This window comes from Tupaia chinensis, unplaced genomic scaffold, assembly GCF_000334495.1.
Source record: "Tupaia chinensis unplaced genomic scaffold, TupChi_1.0 Scaffold000316_1, whole genome shotgun sequence".
NCBI lineage: Eukaryota > Metazoa > Chordata > Mammalia > Scandentia > Tupaiidae > Tupaia > Tupaia belangeri.
In genome coordinates this window covers 4,234,190-4,242,043 of record NW_006159809.1, presented here as the reverse complement: position 1 = coordinate 4,242,043, position 7,854 = coordinate 4,234,190, and positions in this window count along the sequence as shown.

Below are 7,854 nucleotides of genomic sequence, written 5' to 3'. Positions count from 1 at the left end.
AGGAATGACCAAATGGTCTGAATCAACCCAGATCTGTTGGCTGTAATCCACTGTCCATGAGCCCTCTGGCTAGGATGGCCTCAGGCGTCCACATTTGACAGGACCTACCTACACAATCTCCCGATCAAATCAAATTACAAGACTGACACGGCTTAGAAACAAACCTTACTTGCGTGGGTTCTCGTGTTGCCAAGGATATTCCATTGATGAGAGAGAACTGCTACTGTCTGAGTTTCCAGTTCTAACGAGACATTTTTAAAAATTATTCATTTAACTTTGTCTATTTTATTTATTTACTTTAATTTGATCAGGTAGGGACAGAGAGAGAAAGAGAAAGAGAGAGAGAGAGAGAGAAAGTAAGAAAAGCAAGCTGCCAGGTCCGGGATTCAAACTATTGATCAGCCATGTAATCCAGTGCCCTTAATCCCCACTCCACCTGCCAGTCCCACAAGAACATATTTCTGTATGCTTTATATTTTACACAGCACTTCCTCATTTGTCCTCTCCTTAGAGCCATAACCCTTGTGGTAGACATTAAACGTTCCCTTTTTACAGAGAGGCAAACTAAGGTTCAGCTAAGCCACCCGCCTAACGCACAGTTAGAGAGGACCACTTACAGGGATTGACACTGGATCTTGCCGTCCCTTCTCCAGAACTCCTCCCCGAGACCCCAGGGCCCTAAACAGCTACCCAAACTCCTGATTGCCAGGCTGTGGTTCCCAGCCTGGCTGCACACTAGAGCACTCTCCCCACCCCATGTTGTCAAGGACATCATGGGGCAGGGCACTTGGGGCCATTTAACCAGAATTCTGGGAGTGGAGCTTGGGCATTGGTATGCTTCAGGTCTCCAGGTGATTCCCATGTGCAAAGTCGCAATCATTCTTTTCTTTTCAAATTACTCATTTATTTCTACCGAGAGAGACAGACAGAGACAGAGAGAGGAGGTACGCATCTCCAGCAGAACCCTCACACTGGCCCACCCCCACCTCAGCCAGCCCATATCACAGGCACGCTTCCGCACACCCTGTGTTCTCAGGGCAAACCCAGCGCCTGTCCAGTGGGTCTTCTTGCTTTCCACCTCACTCCCGCCTGGCCCACACTCACTCTTTTACAGAGGAATAAGAATTTGCTTCCTTCCCTCTCAAGGACCAACCCAAAGGCATGCACGTTCCAGTTGTCTTCTTGAAAATTAATTTTTGGGGCCAGCAGGTGGCTTGGTGGTTAACATGCTAGCCTCCCACATGGATTTCAGTTCTGGATTTAGTGACTTGCTTTCTCCCCTTTTCTCTCTCTGTCTCTCTCTGGTGAGAGAACATGCCCTATAGCAATTTTTAAAAAAATGATAAATAATGGGGCTGGCAGGTGGAGTGGTGGTTGAGGCGCTGGACTCCCACGTGGCTGACCACAGTTCAAGTCCTGGATCTGGAGGCTTGCTTTCTCACTCTCCCTTTCTCTCTGTCTCTCTCTGGTCAAAATTGAAGAATAATGATAATAAATATAATTAAAAATAAATAAATCTTAAAAAAGTGATAAATAAGAGGCCAGCAGATGGCATGGTGGTTAAGGGGGTGCTGGACTCCCACATGGTTGACATGGTTCTCACTTTCCCTCTCACTCTCATTCTGTCCCTCTCTGGTCAAATTAAAAGAAATGAAGTTAAATAATTCATTGTTTTTTTTTTTCTTTAAAAAAAAGATAAATAAAATTAAATACTTTTAAAAAAATAGTAATTTTCTATTTCTCAACTGTAGGAATACTACTACCTATTTATCATGAGAATTTTTAAAATAATTACTTAATTTTATTTATTTATTTTAATTTGACCAGAGAAAGACCGAGAAAGCAAGCCACCAGGACCAGGACTCGAACTGTAGTTGGCCGTGTGGGAGTATCCAGTGCCTTAACCACCATGCCATTTGCTGGTCCCAATGGAAATTCTTTTAAAATTATGAAAAAAATTATGAAGAAGAAAACAAATCATCTAGAGACCTATTATTTAGATTTATTAAAAAGAATTATTTGTTTTATTCTACTTCCTTTTTTTTTTTACATGAGTTCACCAGAGAAAGAGAGAAAAAGGGAGAAAGCAAGTTGCCAAGTCTGGGGCTCAAACTGCAGTCAGCCATGTGGGAAGTCAACAGCTCAACCACCATGCCACCTCCTGGCCTCCACATTATTTAGATTTTGATGTATTTCTTTTCCAATCTTACTGCATATTTCATCACAAGTTTTTGATAATACTATGACTTTTTTCTTTTGACTTTATATAGTAAATATTTTCCAATGCTACCAAATGTTTTTCAAAAATATTATTTTGGTATTAAAATAGATAAAATGTTTTTAATATTTGGCCCACACCATTAACTATGATTATCACTGGACTGCAGATTCTTTTTAGATATCTCTTTCTGTACATTTGTTTATTATTTTTCTATAATTAACCTCTACTTGCTTCAATTTTAATTAATAAAGTTATTATAGGGACCAGCAGATGGTGTAATGGCTACGTCGCTGGACTCCCATGTAGCCGACCCCCGTTCGAGTCCCAGACCCAGAGGCTTGAAACTCATGCTGGGTGTGTGTGCATGCATGCCCAAAATCTTGAGGGGAGAAAGGAGGAGAGCAGCATGGCCAACCCCCCTGGGGAGTTGCTTTCTGTCTCTCTGTCTCTCTCTGTCTTTCTGGTGAACGCATGCACCATTTAGCAAAAACCTCTCCAAAAAGAGATGGCGTGATGTTTCTGTCACTGGACTCACATATAGTCAACCGTGGTTCGAGTCCCAGACCCAGAGGCTTGAAACTCATGCTGGGTGTGTGTGCATGCATGCCCAAAATCTTGAGGGGAGAATGGAGGAGAGCAGCATGGCCAACCCCCCTGGGGAGTTGCTTTCTGTCTCTCTGTCTCTGCCAAGCACACATGCCCTCTAGCAAAAATCTCTCTCTTGAATAAGTAAGTAAGTAAATAGAATTATTATAATGGTTGCGTCATGTTCCACTATACTCATATTCCATAAGTTATTAAATTGTTCTTTTTTTATTTTTTTATGAGTGTGAGAAGGATAAACAGAGAGGTAAGTATTTTTGGCAAAGTCTTGCTATCATGATTCTCTGCCCCTACCTCTCAGTTAGCCAGGAGTAAAGGTTTACCACTGAGCTGGGTCTGCTTAGGTTGGTGTAGGTACTAAAACTGGGCCTCCCACGTGGTCCCAGCCTCCCACAGGGGTGCTCTACCACCTGTACCACCATGGTTGGACCTATTTAATCATTCTTTCATGGTAATTTTTTGCCATTATAAATAAAATCTTTGTGAAGATCCTTGCATCTAGATTTTTGTGTACTACTTTCCCAAAAGTACAATTACTGAGTCAGAGGTATAAATGTTGTTAAGGGTATTGATAGACATTGGACCAGCAGTTAGCGTAATGGCTATGTCGCTGGACTCCCATGTAGTCGACTGCAGTTCGAGTCCCGGACCCAGTGGCTTAAACTCACGCCGGGCGCGTCTGCGTATGTGCCCAGGATCCTGAGAGAATGGAGGAGAAGGGATTGCGGCGTGACCATCCCCCCTGGGGGGTGATTTCTCACTTTCTGTCTGTCTGTCTCTGTCTGTCTGGCGAGCGCACGTGCCCGATAGCAAAAAAAATAACCTCTCCAAAAAAAAAAAAGAGAGACATTGCTAAACCTCTCCTCAGAAGGGTACCCGAGTTTATGGTCCCATCAGTGACTGATGTTGAAAGAGGAAATATTACAGTCTTTGCAAAACTGAATATTTTCATTTTGTTATCTGTCCATTTACTCTATTAATGAGATTAGACTTTAAAATAATTAATTTTGAATTGCCAGAGGACATGTGCATTTTCCAAAGAGAGACAGAGGGAGAGGGGGAAGGCACCGCCCTGGAGTGCTGTCAGGCCATGATTCCTTCTCCTCCATTTCTGCATCCCGGTGGGATCTGGGGCATGTACACATTTGTATCTGGCATGTTTTTCATGCCCCCCAGGCCAGCATTCAGACTTCGCAGTCAGCCATTTGGGATCCATTTCCCTTAACCAGTAGGCTATGGGGCCAGTCCGAGATTGTACATTTTATATCTTTACTGACCATTTGCCTTTCTTCTTTTATGAAAGTTCACGTTTTGCCTCTTTTTATTTTTTTTCCTTTTGAGTGTTCATTTTTTTCTTATATATTAAATATATAACACTGCTCCTGCTCATTTGTTTTATAAACGTTTTCCCTCTTTTTTATCATTTAGTTTGGTTTGTTGATATACTGAATAATTTATTGGTTTTATGTTTAGAAATATTCCTTGATCAGGTAAATAATTACCAACATTGTCTTTCATAAGTCTCAATGAATAAGTAAATGCCTGCAATAACCTCTCCGGGAACAGAACAGTCTGGGAACAGAACAGTCTGGGGACAGCAGTGACACAGTGGTTAAGGTGCTGGACCTCCATGTGGTCGATCGTGGTTGGAGTCCCAGACCGGTGACTTGAAACTCATGCCAGGTGCATGTGCATGCATTTCCAAAATCCTGAGAGGAGAATGGAGGAGAAGGGATTGCAGTGTGGCCAACCCCCTAAAGGGTGATTTCTTGCTTTCTATCTCTCTGTCTCTCCAGCGAGTATAAGCAACCTATAGCAAAAATTTCTCAAAAAAAAAAAAAAAAAAGAAAAGAAAGAAAGAGAAAAGAAACAGTCTGCCAGGGCCAGCCAGCAGGTGGTATGGTGCTTAAGGTGCTGGACTCCCACATAGCCTATGGTGGTTCAAGTCCTAGACTTGGTGGCTTGCTTTCTCACTTTCCCTCCCTCTCTCTCTCTGATCAAACTTTTAAAAATAATTCTTTTAAAATTAAATTTTAAAAAAGAGAGAGAGAGAGAGGTCTATTTCCTACATAAATCCGACCCAGAATGATCAAAACTATAATACATTACTTTTTTATTTTCTTCAGGTATTTGCTATAGGGCATATGCACTCTCTGGAGAGGGAAGGAGAGAGAAACAGTGAAAGGGAAAGTGAGAAATCACTCCCCAGGGGGAATGGCCATGCTGCAATCCCCTCTGTCCACTCTCCTCCTAGGATTTGGGACACACACACACACACACACACATCCAGCATGAACTTCAAGCCACCAGGTCTGGGACTTGAATAGCGGTCAGCCATGTGGGAGTCCAGTGCCTTAACTGCCATGCTACTTCTGGCCCCATATTGCTGTTTGATTTTTCTTAAAGAATTTATTTATTTATTTTTTATTTTTTTTTTTCACATGAGTTTTGCCAGAGAAAGACAGACAGAGACAGAGAGAGAGAGAGAGAGAGAGAGAGAAGGCAAACCACTAGGTCTGGGACTCAAACCATGGTTAGCCATGTGAGAATTCCAGCACCTTGACCACCATGCCACTTGCTGGTCCCTTTTTTATTATTTATTTATTATTATTTTTTCACATGAGTTTTGCCAGAGAAAGAAAGAGAGAGGGAGAGTGAGAAAGCAAGCCAATGACCCTGTATTACTTTTATGGTATACATTCCTTGTGTTACCTCACTCAATACAGGATAATGTTTTTTTGGGTTTTTTTTGAGAGGTTTCCGCTGTAGGGCACGTGCGCTCGCCAGTCAGACAGAGAGACAGAGAGACAGAAAGCGAGAAATCACCCCCCAGAGGGGATGGTCACGCCGCAATCCCTTCTCCTCCATTCTCCTCTCGGGATCTTGGGCACACACACACACGCGTGAGTTCAAAACCACTAGGTCCGGGACGCGAACCGCAGTCGACTACGTGGGAATCCAGCGACATAGCCATTACGCTAACTGCTGGTTCCCAATACAGGATAATGTTAGTAATCCCACCTTTAGTGGGATAAAACGATTTTTTTTTAAGTTTTTTTTCTTTTTTTTCCATAGGGCACATGTGCTCAATGGAGAGGGACAGAGAGAGACAAATGGGAAGGAAGAAATCATCCCCCCAGGGGGGATGGCCATGCTGCAATCCCTTTTCCTTTAGTCTCCTCTTGCAATTTTTTTTGGGGGGGTGCCAACGGAGCTTTATTTACACTATCCTCTTGGGATTTTGAGCATGCACACACACATCCCTGCCATGATTTTCAAGCTGCCAGGTCTGGGACTTGAACTGTGGTTAGCCATATGAGAGCCCAGTGCCTTAACTACCACACCGCTCTCTGGGCCTGGGGACAAAACATTTTACAAGGAAAACAGTAATGGCACAGCTTCTCACAAGATCAACCCATCCTAAAACAAAAGAGTGGTGTTGATGTTGGTAACCCCTCCCAGGAGTGCCCACAGACGTAGCATACTGCATAAAGAAATTAACCTGCTGGGCCAGCCAGGGGCATGGTGGTTGGAGTGACTGGATCCCAAATGGATGACTATATGGTTTGAGTCCCAGACCCAGTGGTTTGGAAAACGTGCCAGGTGTGTGTGCCTGCATGTACAGAATCGAGAGAAGAAGATGGAGAAGAGATTGCGGTATGGCCATCCCCCTGGGGAGTGCTTGATCTGTCTCTCCCTGTCTCTCTCTCTCTCTCTCACTCTGTCTCTCTCTGGTAATGGCACACACCCTATAGCAAACTAAAAGAGAAATTAACCCAAAGAGGGCAGTCAAGAGGCAGCCTCCTCTTGCACCCCAGAGACACTTTTGAAAAACACTCAGACATTACCTTTTCTGCATAGATTTACATAAACGTAGCTTATAAACCTAAGCTCTTCCCCCAGACCTCATGGGTGACTTCCAGCCTTCTTGTACCTTATGTTCTTCTAACAGCCACAGGGCTATTCTGGGCCCATGGACCTGGGTAGGCTCTGTAGAGTGCTTACCACTGCCTCAGCTTCCTGTTTGAGTGGCCAATCTGTTAGTTCCTCTGTGGCCTCTTTCTGCCTTTAACAGTTGACTTTCTGTTTTTGATTCACTCTAAATATTAAGTTGATATAAAAGTAATTGTGGCTTTGTATTGTTGAAAAAAAAATTTTTTTTTTGAGAGGTTTTTGCTACAGGGCGCGTGCGCTTGCCAGACAGACAGAGAGAGACAGAGAGGCTGAAAGCGAGAAATCACCCCCCAGGGAGGATGGCCATGCCGCAATCCCTTCTCTTCCATTCTCCTCTTGGGATCTTGGGCACGCACGCACACGCGCCCAGTGTGAGTTTAAGCCACCGGGTCCGGGACTTGAACCATGGTCGACTACATGGGAGTCCAGCGACATAGCCATTACACTAACTGCTGGTCCCTGTATTGTTGAAATTTGTCATTTGATCTTGGCTACATTATTATTTTTTTTTTAAATTATTTAACTGTATTTATTTACTTATTTTAATTTGACCAGGGAGGGACAGAGTGAGAGAGAGAGGGAAAGTGAGAAAGCAAGCTACCAGGTCTGGGACTCGAACCACAGTCGACCATGTGGGAGTTTAGTGCCCTTAACAACCACGTCATCTGCCGGTCCCATATTGGCTACATTCTTAAATTAATGTGGTTATGTTTTACATCATGTAAACGCAGTTTCTCACTTTATATTTTTTGACTAATGACATTACTTGCTGTTCATTTTATATGTGTTTTAGACAGTGAAGAGGATGTTACACAAAAAGCAAATTCAATTCGTTTTCTTTCCTTTTTTTTTTTTTTTTTTTAAGATTTTTGCTATAGAGCACATGTGCTCACCAGAGAGACAGAAAGCAAGAAATCACCCCCCACCCCCAGGGGGATGGTCATGCCACAATCCCTTCTCCTCCGTTCTCCTCTCAGGATCGTGGGCATGCACATACAGGCACCTGGATTGAGTTCTAAGTCTCCGGGTCCGAGACTCAAACTGCGTTTGACTATGTGGGAGTCCAGCAACTTAAC